This window comes from Podarcis melisellensis (genome assembly GCF_964234715.1).
Source record: "Podarcis melisellensis genome assembly, chromosome: 1".
NCBI classification, from domain to species: Eukaryota; Metazoa; Chordata; class Lepidosauria; order Squamata; family Lacertidae; genus Podarcis; species Podarcis melisellensis.
In genome coordinates this window covers 25,308,631-25,324,087 of record NC_138528.1, presented here as the reverse complement: position 1 = coordinate 25,324,087, position 15,457 = coordinate 25,308,631, and the positions used below count along the sequence as shown (strand labels likewise).

Genomic DNA, 15,457 nt, shown 5'->3' with positions numbered 1-15,457 from the left:
GCCTCCAGCAATCCCGGGAACTGTAGTTTGATAAAGGGTGCTGGGAATTGTGTAGCCCCGAGAGGTAAACTACGGTTTTCATGGTTCTTGGGGGTGTGTTCTTTAGATATATGGTGCGTATGCAGCTCTGATAAATTAATTCTGCATTTCAGGGGGTTGGACTAGATGACCCTTGGGGTGCCAGTTCTATGATTCTATGGCCTATTGTGCCAGGAAGACAGAGAGACCCAAGGCCTAATCCGCATTCCGAGTACATCCGGAGCAGAACTGGTTCTCTCTTCGACTTCTTCACTAAAGCCCCAACGCCAGATGAAAGAGGAAGGAGGCTCGTGGGGAGGAAGGAGGTTATCTTTGTATGCCTTTCCACAGTTGTAGAAGCGTACACACGTGCACGCTGTTAACGCACATTCTGCTTCTGCTTGCGGAGCCCCGAAGGCGAGGAGGTTGGAAAGGCTGGTGCCGGTTTGAGGTGTGCCGGGGGTTGGGGAAGAACTAAATAACTACAGGTTAAAGTCATGCCACACGCACGAAATCCAAGGATCAGAGGCGAAATCCCTCCGAAGTGGCTCCTAAATCCACGTATTGTTCACGGGAAACACTTTTTTTAAAAGGTCTGTAAGTGCAGAAAATAAAGATCCAGAGTAGAAACACTCCCCACCCGCCCCTTTCCTCTCGAGTCCAGTGGCAGATTATGCCTGTTCTTTCTTTTCCAAACCCACCCCTTGAGACAAGACGAGGCGGCACGTTTGCAAAAGAGACACGCAGCTGATCTCCCGAAGGATATCTCTCTCTCTCGTGTGTGTGTGTGTGTGTGTGTGTGTGTGTGTGTGTGTGTGTGTAAGTTTCCCCAGGCATGCAAGCCTCTCACTTTCTCTCTCCAGACACTCTGTGCTGGGCCAGCCACAACAGAGCGACCTCTCTCGCTCGCTCGCTCGCTCGCTCTCACAGGCTCGGCTCTTCTTTCAGCGTCCCGCCCTCAAAGGGTTAAGCGGCCGCTGCCTGCCGCTCTTTGCTAGACGGCTGAGTTTCGAGGAAGGCGCTGTTTGAGGCAGGCGTCGCTGCGCGCTGCTGTTGCCGCTGCTCTTGCAGCCACCCGCTTGTGAAACCCGCCAGGCAGGCTCGCTTTGGGAAGACGGAGGGGCACCCATCTGGTGCATCGAGGATCTGCTTTGGGGAAAGAGGGGAAAAAGAAAGAGAGAGGGAGAGAGATTTGCGGGCCGGAGGCGGAGAAGAACGAGGCATTTGGTCATGCTCGGCTGTCTTTTGCATCTTGGCGCTCTGGGTTGAATGACCGGCTGGACAGCGGCTCCAGAAGATCCCTCCGCTGGGCGCTCTTCGGCGAGAGAAGCCTCCTCGGCGGCGGCGGTGGAAGCCGGAGATTATGAGGACGGCGAGCGTGGCTCTTGCCAAATATGGAACAAAGCCAGACCTTGGCGGTGATCCTTAAATCAGTACAATGCAGGAATCGAGCGGCTGCCCTCGCCACCTTCCTGACCCAGTGGGGTTTGGGTGAGCTCCAGCGAGAGGAGAAACGCGGCGCACTCTCGTCAGGTAAAGCGAATTCTTTTTCCTCGCTGCCTTCGTGCTGCAGGCGCCACCATCTGAGATGGATGGATGGATGGGGAGAAAGAACTCGGGCCATTTCATACGCCCAGGGTTCAAAGTTTCATGGGGGGGGGGGGACCAGAGAGGCGTGCAAGGTTAGATTCGGTGTGACTCTGGAGCGAGCGAGGAAGAGAGAGGTGGAGGCTGTGGATTCTCTCTCCATAGGCAGGAAGAGTTGTGTATGCATGGGGGGGGGCATAATAATGATAATGATAATATATCTGCGATCCTGAAAGTACCTACTCCAAAGTAGTCCCCTTCAAACCAATGACAGTTCGGTTTCTGCATGGCAGATTAAGTTTGTGGTGTTAGTTCAAGTACGCACACGAACACATTTTCTGGGTGAATTAATGACGGTGTCTCCTTTCCAGTGCTCACCATTCTCGCGCTAAAGGTCCACGTGGGTGGATTCTGATGGCTTCTGTAAATCAGGCCGTTCCGTGCCTTCAAGTTCAAGTTCTCAAGCCTTGAGGTAGTGACAATCGTGTGTGTGTGTGTGTGTGTGTGTGTGTGTGACGTTTCAAAACAGTGCCTCTGCTTCGCCGGTTCGTTTTTTGCGTCCGGAACCTGTGCGCCTTTACGCGCAAGGAAGCTCCGGCGAGTTCAACGGGACTTTACGTCCCTGACAAATCTGGACCAGATCGGGCTGCAAGAGTGAGGCGCAAGGGTTTGAGAAAAGCAGCGTCCTCCCTTCTCTCTCCCCCTCCCCGTGCAAAATAAGGATCCAGAATCAATCGATTGGAGAGCTCTGAGTGGCTTATTCCCCCCAGCCCCCGCTGCCTGCACTCCTTCCTTTTTAGTGCCCCTCCCCATTTTAATCCAGATCTACTGCTGACGGAAACAAACCTCCTTTCTTCCCCCATCAGTCAATCACTGTCTGGCAAATGTCTTTCCTCCACCACCCCCTTTTCGCCTCCGCAGAAGAGGGGTGCGGGAGCGTTAGGGCTGGGTTAACTCCTTCGAGTCCGGACCCTCATTCATTCCGAGTTACCGGGATACCCTCCCGCACCGTCTTGATTTCGCCGAGACTCCCCCCGCTTTCCTCTCCAGCGGCGATTCTGCTTTTGTGATAACAGTGCCAGCAGCACTGCGTGCCAGGCTCTCGTCAGCGCTTCCGTTTCAGAGTCTGGCTGGATGCTCCTTCTGGCTTTCTTCTCCGGGGTCTGCGCACCAGCATTTCTATTTTTCAAAGGCATGGGGAGGGGGCTGGACCCCTTCAGCGGGTTTAGGAGTTCCTCTGTCTTGGAAAAGTACATAGATTGCAGGCTGTGAACCCCGCGAGAGCCATGCCAGGAATGAAAGTGCCATGATCCCCAAGCTCACAGATGGGCTGTGTGAGAGAGGGACATAGTTTTGGTCTGTGCCCAGGCTTTGATAACAGCGTGTCACATCAGTAAATATGGGAATCTGACTTAGTTCAGTAGCGTCTACAATGACTTGCATCAACTCTTTAGGGTTTTAGGGTTTCCGCCTCCTACAGCCTGGGGATGCCGGGGATAGAACTCGCGATCTTCTGCGCGCAAAGCAGGCGCTCTGCCACTGAGCTACAGCCCTTCCCTCCTTGAGCTGATTCCATTTCTCCGTGTAATCTGGGCATAATCATAGACCTCTGCTTTAGAACAGTCATGCGTGCTACGCCTTCCCTTGCCATATATGTACCCCTTTTCCTGCGTTTGGGGATGTGCCTTCGGAGGTAGCTTAGGCCGTGTCCAAAACGCCCAACGCGTCTGTATGCCCCGCCAACACTTTGCTGGGGATGGGTGGCTGAGGCAAGGAGAGCGAGCGTGTGGCTTGTACGTGTGATCGAAGGGAGAAGGGGGAAACGGAAATACCTCTAACCGGCTCTTAGCGTCAATAGGACGTTTCGCTCAAGGGAATTCTCAGTAGTTTGAGTCCAGGCCTTCTTCACTCCAGCGTCTGCACTTGGGTTTATTTAGTTTACACTTGATTGCTGTACACTTGATGGCTGTCTGCGGAGGGTGTGAACTGGATCCGTGGAAAAGCCTCGCGCTTGAGGCCATGTGGGCTTTCTCTTCCTGGCGTTGGGTCTGTGGTGGCCCACTCATACTTTCAAGGCACCCTTTTGCGTGGCAGTCATCAGATGTTGAGAAGGCAGGTGTGAAACCCTCCCTTTCCCTGCAGATGAACCAGGAATGAGTTCGCGACACTAGTGTCAATCCACTAGGCTCTTTAGCTCTAGAACCTCGAGCCCAGATGCTCGGAGGAGGGAAAACAAGTCAGCATGGGGAAAAACAAAATCAGGAATGGTTTCAAACGCTTTTATTTAAAAAAAAAAAAACCTACCCACCTCCAAAAGAAGAATCTGTAGGATCCCTGAAATTGACAAACTTCACCGAGTTCCCTCCCTCTCTGGTGCTAAAAATTAATGTCAGAGACATGCAAGCCGATAATGTATATTCATTTTTACCAGCAAAGTCTTGCAGGTACAGCCGCCTTTTTTTCTCCCTCCTCTCCATTTGTATCCTAGCAAAGCTCTCAAAGAGTATAAAAACGATCAATTTCATTTTAGTCTGGTGAAAATGCGCCCCCCGTGCAGTAGCCGAAAATTTAAATAAAAAGGGTTTACTGGCTGCCCCCTCGCGAATGTAGCATTTGGGGGGGTTGGAGGTTATTTATTCAGTTATGAGGCAGAGACGTCTAGATTTCTTCTGCCTTTAGAAAAGTCAAGATAACACAAAACAGATCTCTTCCTTCTCCGGGGATCGGCTGGTGATTTGATTTTGCCAGGTAAAAGTTCAAAGGGGGTGGTGGTAATGGGGATCTCACCGTAGGCTGCAGGCATGTGAAATAACACCGCTATAGTGAACATTCTGCCTCTTTCCTCCCTTTCCCTTTCTAATGACTACAATTAATTCATTTTATCCCAGGGAAGGGAGTTCCTTTCCCTGCAAGCGGGGCGCCTGCTCAGCGCAGGATAAGACCAAGTGGCTTTTTATTGTTAATGGTCGGGATCCGGGGGGGGGGGGGGAGCCAGAAAAACTCAAATCCTGCCTGCCATGGAAGCCCTGCTGATGTTTTTTGTCGGGGAGCCTCTATTGGGGCAATTAAAGCAGCTAATGACACGCGCGCGCGCCCGCACGTCCAGAGCCGAGCCGAGAAGTAGATCAGGCTGAGCGCCTAAGACACCGCTTGGTGCTGTTTCCCGTATTCTATCTGATAGCTGCGCGCAAAGGGGGAGGAGGGGGAGAGACTCCTAATAAGAATCGAGGCAGAAGCGCCTCTTTGGCTAAAGAACTTGACGGTGAAGGGTGGGTTAAATAATTAAGGGGGGGGGAGAACCCGAGCCCGACTTTTCCTCTTGGAAAGCTTTCAGGCTGCAGCCCTGCCTTCCAAGCATTCTTTAAACTCGCCATGTGGGAGGAACTCCAGGAGAGAGAGAGAGAGATGGCTATCAACCCGAATTCATTACTGTAAACATCTCCCTGGGGTGTCAGGCGAGCAAAAGGGAGAGAGAGGAGAGGGAGAGAGGGGTGGGAGAGACAGAAAGGCTCGGCTGCCATTAGAGTCCGATCGGAGATCTCCTGACGCCCAGGATCAACCTGCCAGCGCGGCTGGACTATCCGAGCCCAGAGGGGAAAGAGGCGCTCAAGCGCACACGCGCTCACGCGTGCACGTCTGCATGCGCCCGGCGCCCCTGGAGGCTTCTGGGGTGCTGCTCGCCTGCGCTTCCTCCTCGTGGGATCCTCACTCTCCTGGGCTCTGAGGACCGAGGGGAGAAAGAAAGAAAGAAAAAACCCAACCCCAGGCCAGGGGAAAACACCACCACCAACTATTCTCTGCAGGCTGATTAGAGCTCGCTCCTCTCCCGGACGTCTCTGTTGATTTCGAGTTGTTGGCGTCCCTCTCTGCCTGGTGCGTCCTCTCTCTCTCTCTCTCCTTGAGAGGTGGGGACCGAGGAGACAGAGGAAGAGGTGTGCGCCTTTGCGCTTGCCTTCTCGGGGATGCTGGAGCCCCGGGCTGCGCGTTGGAGGCGAAAGGAGGAGGATGTTGCCGCTGCCTCGTAAGCGGGGAAGGCGGAAGAAAGTGCCGCGCTCGCTCCGCAGAGCAGAAGCAGCAGCAGGCGGCGGCCCCGGAGGCGAGCGCCGCCCGCAGCCTGCGGGCGAGGGCAGCAGCAGGAGGCGGACGACGACGACGACCCCACCGCGGCGAGGGGGCGATCCCACCGTTGCTGCTCTCCCAGCGCCTCGGAGACCAACGTTACTGCTGCTGCTGCTGTGGCGGCGGCCGCCAAAGTTTGGGGGTCTTCGCTGGAGGGGGGGGGCAGAGACTCCCCGGGGATTATGCGCACCCGAGGACGACGCTTCAGGATCGGATCCTGCAGGTACAATCGGGCTCGCGTCCCTCTCTCAGGATTCCCCCCTACCCCGATTCAACGATTCTAATATTCCCCCCTTCCCAGAAGGAGGGAAGCCCCCCTGCCATTACAACCATCGCCCCCATATGCCAGATGCAAAAAGTTCGTGGCCTGGGATCCAGGTGTGGACGGGATGAGGGGCAAATGGCCAGTCGCCTGCTTAGAATAGAGGGGTAGTGCGCGAATGACAGGGACACACGCGCAGGCATCCCCACTGGGAAATTTATCAATGGCTGTATGTGACAAGTGGAAAGGGAAAGATGCGATCGCTGTGCAGCAGCTTGTGTATTTCAGCCTGTGTGTGAGAGAGAGAAGATGAGAATCCAGATGAACGTCGAGGGCAGCTTTTTACTTTCTCTCCTTCATCCCCCACCTGACTCTTGTCTGTTCCAAATGTGCCCTCTGGCCATTTCCTAGCCTTGAAAGGGACGACCCGCCTCTGTCCCCTCCTCCCATCAGTATCCTCACACCATCGAGCAAAGAGCTACTACTTGGCATTCTGGAAGCAAGTGAGGTTTATATTTTGGAAGAAAGAAGGGAAGAGATTTCCTTTTGTGTGTGTGTTATGGAATGGAGAAGTTGAGCAGATGAAAGCCAAGCTGGCAAAGCGAAGATCAGGTTAAGTCAGTGCTGACAAGCATTATGAAATTCAAATGGAGGGGTGCGGGGAGGCAGCGGTAAATTGCACCAGTATTCATCAGATTCCCATCAATAGCTACATAAAGGCGGATCTGATGGCTTGGGGGAGGGAGGAGGAGGCAGAGATGGCATTTCAAGTCCATCAAGTGGACAGCAGCCTTATTTCATGAAGCTGGTCTGAGGGTTACTGACAAGCCAGAGAGAAAAGAGAGGAGGGGGTTGAAGCAGGCAGTTGGGGGGGGGAGCAGCCTGAAAACTGAGGGAGAAGCCATCAACCTTCCTCTCTGGAATGGAGAATCAGTCAACAGGAGCTTTTAATTAATTTTAATGGAGGAAATCTGTTTTAAGGCTTACAATAAGCTAATAAAGTCCAAGGCAGAAATCCATGCAGAAGCCTGGACTCGTGTATAGAAAGTGCTGATTAGATTTTTGCCTTTGTAGGATTTTTCAATTTTTATCTTTGGTTTAGGAGAGAAAAAGAGAGAGATAGAACGAGAGAGCATTTGCTTAGTATAGGCAAAGCCTATCCTTTTACACCCAAGCTTATTTACCTTCTCTTAGTGCTTACAAACCAATCATGCCAATTGGGATCTGGAACGTAATCTTCTCCAGGCAGCTTAATCCTGCAGTCCTCATTGAGACAAAACTCCCATGGAGTTCATTCATGGATTTATTTACTTAGCATGTACTAGAGAATTCCTGCTCCAGTGGGACTGGCAAATCCAGTCTGGATTCAAGAGGGACAAAAGTCAGGCCATACCATCAAGGTCTGTGTCACAGAAACGCACTGAAAGTGGCATTTTTTGACCAAAGACTGCAGCATCTTGATATTAACAGAAAGAGTACTATGCTGGCGTGCTTTTTGTTTCTTTGTTTTGCTATCCTAGGAGGCAGGGACTCCTGCAAGCACAGGAGGGACAAATCTGGGCAGTAGGCCTTCTGAGATAACGGTGATTCATTTTCCTTCAGAATTGCAGTAACCTATCTGATCTATTGAAAAGAACACAGAATAAAGGCAGGAAAATGTTTTGCAAACCTTGTGCAACTAGCCTTTTCTGTGTAGATATGATGGGACTGTTTCTTCTGATTCTTTTTGCCTAAATTACTTTAAGATGGGCATAATCCACACACCCCACTATGCTTATATTTCAGCAAACAAAAACCACCGCCACCCACACCTACTCACTACCTTTCAAAAATAATTTCCACCCATCACACTTAGAGAATCTCCATTCCCTTCTCCTCCTGCCAGTTTCCCCTGCATTAAGTTGACCCATCAAAATATTGCACTTGGAACACTAGGCAGCCTCAGTACTTTTCACACTGCTCTGAGCTCACAAATGCCTTACCCAAAACTTCCCATGAGTCTCAATAAGTGGTAAAGTACCTCCCTTTTTGAGAGGATGTTCTGCTCCTATACAACTGGGATTTCACCTTGGTTTTAAAACAGGCTCGGTTAGTTGCAGGTGGCATTGCAATGGTTAAAAAGAAAACAAAAGAGGACGGCTGGACTAGATGATGGGGATGTTGGTTCTTCCAACTTTACAATTCTATTATTCTATGAGATGCCAGCCAAGCACCACTGAAAATTGGACCTCCTTGGCATGGTGATAATGTTCTGTTTGCAAACTGGCCTCTGATCAGAATGTTGGACACGGTGTGCAGAAGTCTAGGACTTGGACAAAAGATAAATTGATGGAATGCAAACAAGCTAAGCTAAGGATTGACTTGTTCATATGTATATGTGATTTTTATCTGCATATGATTTTCAGTCTCTGGATTTAATTTGAGCCATTGCTATAAGTCATGATTATATCCTGGTCTGCTGGAGAGCCTGATACAGAGTTAGGCTTATCTGCTGAAAACAACCCCATCTCCACCCATTTCAAAAAATGCCTTACATGGGCTGTGGTTTCAGGCGAGAATCGGCAATGCAAACATTTCTGTAAGTGGTTAGAAAGGCAACTCTCAAGTATGTAGAGCCCTGATGATTTGATTTTCCTCTTCATTCCCTGGCATCAGAAAACGTAGGCTTCCTTGTTTGAAAACAAGTAGGAGATCAAGCACATTAAGGGCTGTGGCTTTTATTCTGCTGTGCTTTATAGGTGAGGGAATAGCCCCTCTTAAGAGAAAACTGTTTGTTTCCAAGAAGGACAGCTTCTTAGTCACCCCTACACCCTCTGCTCTTAATCTAAAAGTGAGTTCATTTTTCACTAGATTACTTTCATATAACTTTGTGGTTTCTGCCACAGTGATTCAAATTCAGTCCATTAGTGACCTCTATCTGTGAGAAGTATGCAATCAATGCATGCATGGTCTCTCTCCACTCTCACTCTCTATCTTGCTCCTTTTCTTCTGCAAAGTATATTGTGGCAGCGGGGAAGGGGGAGAATGCAACATTTGACTTGCTTGGGTTTTGGATACCTTAAATTACTCAATTTGCTCATTGGATTAAAAGACGGTGTTCACTCCCCTTCTCATGTCTGTTGTTCTATAGTAGAACAACATTCAAATGAATATAAGGTAACTCATACCCATTTGCCACAAATGTGAAGAACACCAGGCATTTGGACAGTGTTCTCTTAGTTTGCTGGTGATCATAGGTCAGCCGACTTAACAAAATCAAGAGTCAAAATGCAATTTGGAATGTCCAATAGTTCATGTTTGCTCCAGAAGTTCTGTTGATTGCGTGACTTTTATCACCCCATAGTTGTAACTAAAAAAATGTATACTTAACAAAGATGTACAGTGACCAGCATTTTAGTATAGTAGCAAGATTATCTTTGTAATAAAAAGGAAATAAAATTCCATCTGTGTCTGTATTTTGAATACCCATCAGAGATCAAGGGAAAAGATTGTTATTAACAGATGGTCCCTTTTTGGGGATTATTAAACCCAGCTTTCAAATATCAATTTGTCTCTTGCTTGTATCCAGATCCATATTTCATGTTTTAGTTAATTATTGTGAATTGTGAATCGAGGGCTCCAACAACAGCATTGCTTTGATGAGGGGGATAGTTTGGTTTGACATTTTCCAGATGATATTTGATGCATTTAGTGTCGGGGTAATATGGTGGCTTTAGATGCTTAATGATTCCTTATTTCCTTTTGGCAAGTCTTTGCCCAGAAGTAATAGTTTGGAGATGTTATTACTGTTGTTCAGTGACATAATCCAAGAACTGATAGGTGCTCGGGACTAAAACTTTTCTTCTTCTTTTTCTTTTGGAAGCAAATTGTGCTATTTCAAGAAAAAAGAAGGAAACCTCACAAAGTGACTATTCTTATTTTATTTAAAAAACTTACAACCTGCCCAATTTTCCAAGGAAATCAAGATGGCTAACCACCAAAACCCACAAATTACACCCAATTACAAAATCCAGATATCAACATAAAAGCAAGAGCCAATTTAATGATTCCAAAAAAAGCCACCAACACAAACCATGTGAAGGAAGAGTGTCAGCTTCAAGCTGATGGCATCAAGCTGAATTCCCTAAAGCAGTGTATGACCTATAGATGCATCTGTCGGCTTGCTTTTAAAGAACAAATAAAGAAATACGTGACCCAAATAATTATTACATCTTTGGAGTTCTTTTAGAAACAACAGTTAAAAAGAAACCCATAAAAAAAACTGACGGCTTACCAAAGGCAAATACTTTTGTGGGAGCCAGAGTCCAGTCTTTTCTGAATCTCTTCCAGTTTAGTCCTCTATGAAAATGCTTAGCTAGTACAATGAACTTAGTTATATTCAGCCAGTGGCCCAGACTGTTGCGATCTTCCTGTTCTTTGGTGCTTTACTGGTGATTTACTCAACCAGCAGCCTTTATTTCTCTTTGATTCCTTCTCCTGACATGGCCCTTTGAATTGAATAGGAACTCAGTCTAGTGAGGTCTTAAAACAAATCTGTCATGTTACATTCAGGATTCCAGAAAACTTAATGATCCGTAAAGAAATCTGTAAAACATCTTTAATCTTTTTTTTAAAAAAAACATTCTGTGCTTTCTGATCTGCTTCTTAAAGGTCCCTTGTCTACTTTGTAACAGGCCTGATATATGTGGCTTGTTTATTTTAAAAAATGGCTCCTTCTGATCCGGTTTAATGGGAATATTTCTTCTTCTGTATATAAATGGGTGAAGGTAGAGTTATAGAAAAATGGATCATGCACTTAGGTAAACCAGCCACTGAGATTTAGGTGTCTGCCCCCAAATTGTTAACTCATAGGTAGCCTTAATGAGATTATTCCACAATGTGTGGACTGCAGCATTTGAACGACAGAATTTCGGAAACTTTTGCTGTGCTCATGTCTTCAGGGGTTGCATAACCCATCTCCTTTCCTATCAAATCCAATGGGATTTCATGATGGGGATGATCCTATGGATCCCAGTCTTGCAAGTTGCCAGAAAAATGCCATTGGCCAAGGCCTGTACTTGCATCATTCCTGAGTCCCTATCAGCACATTTTGATCATGCTTTGAAAGGGGTGGGAGATACTCAGCACCTCATAGGATCAGTCCTCCCCTTAGATCAACCCCCCAAAGGTCACAACAAAAATTCCGACATGGCTTTTTGAGTCCTTCATAATTATTAATCACTGGGCAGCTAGTCAACTGATAAATTAACAGAGTAATTCCCTGTGACAGTTTATGGGCTAAGGACCTCAGTCATAGAAATTAACATAAAGGAAAATGATTTGCAAACTTATTGGGGGTGATAACCTTTAAATAGTCATGATAATCAACGCGTCAGATCCCAATAAGCTCTCACTCACGTGGAACCAGAGTCTGTGAAAAATGGTTTTCAGTGTTGGGATGTTTTTTGATCCCTTCAAAGTTCTGCCCATGCAAATTTAAATAGACTGCATCTGATTTCCCCTCTTATATTTTATCAGTTTGGAAGGAGTGAAATTTAATGCTTACTATTTGTAATTGTTTATCATTCTTTCCTGAATCTGAAAGCTGAAACAATCCTTTAAATTTAATGATAAAAGACCCAGTTTATTTGGAGGTTCTTGCGTGTGAGTCTTGCTGAACCACGAAAGCACATTTTTCAGTGGGGCACAGATTTTTTTTCCCTGTTGCATTGGGCCATATACTCCTCCTGACTTCCGAAGGCTCAGAATTCTAGCCTTGCAGGAATTGCACCAAAGGCCTCTTTAAATCCTTTTGTGCTTGCCTGAAAGACTTATTTCAGACCCCTCAATTTCTGTTGCCCTCTGTCCCCATGGTCAGAGCCAGCCCTTGTCATTAGTTAAAGTAAGGCAACCATGTCAAAAAGCCCATGGTTGTGGACCAAATAGCAAGAGCCCCTTGACTCTTTGTCCTAAACTCCCTAACCATTTGCCTCCATTGTGTGCCACACAGCAAGCCCTGGCCCTCCTAAGCTAGCCAGCTGCCTCAAGCGCCCTGGATCCCAGAATCAGCTGCCGTTCTGTACGTGGAATGCATGGAATGGGGAGAGCATGTTTATTTCTCCCTTTCGCCATGGGCAGCAAAACGCTGTGGGTTGACCCTGCCTTTGGTAAGGAGCCTCCCCTCTTTGGTAGACCTTTCATAAGGAATTATCACTAGCCTCATTTCAGACTGCGGACTTGAGGCTGATACCCACAGTTCAGACAAGACTCCTGGAGCAAAGCATAATGCAAACATAGGAGCTTGCTGGATCAGGCCAGTGGTCTACCTAGTCCAGCACCCTGTTCCCATAATGGCGAACCAGATGCCTGTGGGAAGACTGCCTCTTTCCATATGAACCTACCTTGACCCTGAGAACATCTTCTGAGACACTTCTTCATGTGCCTCCTTCATGAGAGGTCCAGACGGTGGCAATACAAGAACGGGCCTTTTCTGCAGTGGCTCCCTCTTTGTGGATTGTTCTCTTCCGAGAGGTTTGTTCGCCTGGCACCTTCATTATACACCCTTTTGTGCCAGGCAAAAATGTTCCTCTTTAACCAGTCCTTTGGCCGAGTGACACCCAAAGTCCTTTTAAAATGTGTTGGGAAGGAGGGGGCTATTGGGCTGTTTTTGTATTGTGATTTTATGTTGTAACTGCCCCGAGACCTGTGCTATAGGGCGGTATACAGTGGTACCTTGGGTTACAGATGCTTCAGGTTACAGACTCCGCTAACCCAGAAATAGTACCTCGGGTTAAGAACTTTGCTTCAGGATGAGAACAAAAATCACGCAGCGGCAGCTGGAGGCCCCATTAGCTAAAGTGGTACCTCAGGTTAAGAACAGTTTCAGGTTAAGAATGGACCTCCAGAACTAATTAAGTTCTTAACTCCAGGTACCACGGTTACAAATTTAATAGATAGATAGATGATAGATAGATAGATAGATATAGATAGATAGATAGATAGATAGATAGATAGATAGATAGATGATAGATAAAATAAAGTCCACCAGCAGGACCTGGGTACAACTATGCTGTCCTCCCTTGTGCTATCCAGCAACATATTCCCAGCAAACTGTCTCCAACAGTGGAGGTAGAGCATAGCCAGGAGGAGGGTTGTTGTTGTTTTTTTTACAATTTAGCCAGTTTTATTTTACAAAAAGAAGCTCAAAGTGACTGTTAATGGTTAGTAGCCATTCACAGCTACAGATTTGTCTAATCGCCTTTTAAAGCCATCCAAGATGGTGGCCGTCACAGCCTCTTGTAGAAGGAATGTGGCTGGAAGAGATGAGGTCCACAGACGATGTTCTTTCTTCTTGACAGGGAAGTTTAGAACTAGCACCAGGAGTGGCTGCTAATAGACATATCACGCCTGTGTCCCTGGAGATTTTTGCCATTCAAATATTTCTGTACAGTGGGATCCTAGGCATGCCTCTGAAAGTAGCTGCAAACTGTCCACTGGCTATTACATGATACACTGATGAAAAAGGTCAGAGCCCAGAATGGAAACTAAATCCAGGACCTTATTGGGAGAGAAATGGGTTCATGCTGCCAGGAGTTACACTCCCAACAGCAGCTGGTGGTGCATGTCATTCTCATAAGCAGAAACAAATGGGCAATGGTAGTTTGCAGGGAAGGAAATGTTCCATTCCTTAACTGTAGCATTGAAAGGGTTTGTACGCACTGTGTATTTTTGACATAAATGGGATGGGAAAGCATTTCCATTAACAGGACAGTGACCAATAATACACATGTTGACGATATCTCTCTCATTATAGCACAGATGCTGCAGAACTCTTGATTCCATCTTCTTAACAGTGTGCTACAGTTACAGTTCTCTAATTAAAAGCTAAAGTGCTTGCGTTTTTTGTTTTGCATTAGAAAGTAACCCAGCACAGTGGCCTGGTTCACCCACATATAAACATTGATGCAGACCCTCTAAGTGTCCCTATTTTCCAGGGACAGTCCTGGATTTATAGAAGTCATCCCGGTTTCTGATTTGATCCTGGAATGTCCTGCTTTTCCTTATGATGTTCCTGTTTTCATCAGAGAAATGCTGGAGGGTACGGAGTTATGTGACCCCCGACCCAAGGAGATAAGTAACTATACAACCTTTAGAAGACATCTGAAGGCATCTCTGTATAGGGATTTTTTTAATAAAGAAATATTTAATGTTTTACTAGGTTTTTGTATATATTGGAAGCCACCCAGAGTGACTGGGGCAACCCAGTCAGATGGGCGAGGTATATAATAACAACAACAACAATAATAAAAAAGAATAGGACATAACTATTTTCACTGGAGAAATGTTGGAGGATATGTTGATGAGGAATCCTCTGTGTAATGGGGCACGTTCATTTGTGCTGCTCCTCTGCTACACACACTATAGGGAAAAAGTTTCTGTGAATTGGGTGCAGTACTCTCAGAACAAAGTGCATGAAACATGCACTGGGGAGGGCACTTGTGTCTGTTGTGTCATGGTGCCTACAGGATTCCTGCTCACTGGGTATTGGTGCATTTTTGCCAACTAAGTCCTACCCAAAAAGAAGCAGACCCATTTAAATTAATGAGCCTAAGTTAGTCATATCCATTAGTTTCCATAAGTCTACTCTTAAGTTTGGATACAACCCAGTATATACAATTATGTGTAATTGTAGATCATGCAATATGAATCTATTTCAAGACATTGAATTAAAAAAACAGAGGCTGGCAACCTAAAGCTCATTTTGTTTTGCATAATGGCATCTGGGAAGTGTAGGCTGCTAGCTCTTTTCTTCTAGCCAAGACAGTAAAATACATTTAATTGGAATGCAGTTTAATAATGGAATGATACTCACCAAGGTTGGATTCTTCTTTTCCAATGGCAGGGCCTTCTTCTTACCAGGCTTTCAGGGATCTGTCTCTGAAATTCAGATGAGAGTTAACCCAAACAGAAACGAGATATTTGCAGAGTAAATATATCCAAAAGACTGAAGGAATCAAGTCAGTCCACATGCTTCAGTAAAGGTGAAGTTCCAAGTCCCAAGTTATCTGAAATGCAAGCTATTTTGACTTGGTGTATATAATGCATGTGAAGAAAACCCATGATGATCTGAGTCAAATTCCCTTGATGCTCCTGAGAACATTTAACAACTGGGAGATGTGGTAGATGGTCCACAATTTTATCAAACAATAATATTTAAAAATTATGTGGAAAGAGATGACATACTTTGATGTCTCATTTCCTTTTAAAGTTAGAAGCAGAGAAAGTTGGTGGCTCTTCTTTTTAAAAAGCTGTTTCAATTGTTTTTTCACTACTTCCCATATATTTTCCAGAATAATCAGAGGTCTGTGGAGTGGCCTTTCCTGCCTAGAACAAAAGGAATACAGTCATGTAAAAACAAAAAGCAACAACAAAAATGCTTCCAATTTTCTGTAATAACATCTCTCTGTTTGGCAGGCTCTTGGGAAGTGAAGC

General features: G+C 46.5%; 1 protein-coding gene across 4 annotated transcripts in view; it reads left to right on the top strand.

The window, feature by feature from the left end:
* The first annotated feature begins 361 nt into the window (after positions 1–361).
* FLRT2 (fibronectin leucine rich transmembrane protein 2) overlaps positions 362–15,457 on the top strand; it is a 95,732-nt gene continuing 80,636 nt past the window's right edge. For 2 of the 4 annotated variants that reach the window (XM_081911576.1, XM_081911578.1), the window contains exon 1: positions 362–1,551. The gene's annotated coding sequence lies outside the window, so the exon portion shown is untranslated. Of the gene's footprint in view, positions 1,552–4,912; positions 5,948–15,457 lie in introns of those variants that run through there. The other 2 variants (XM_081911577.1, XM_081911579.1) reach the window with 1 other exon arrangement.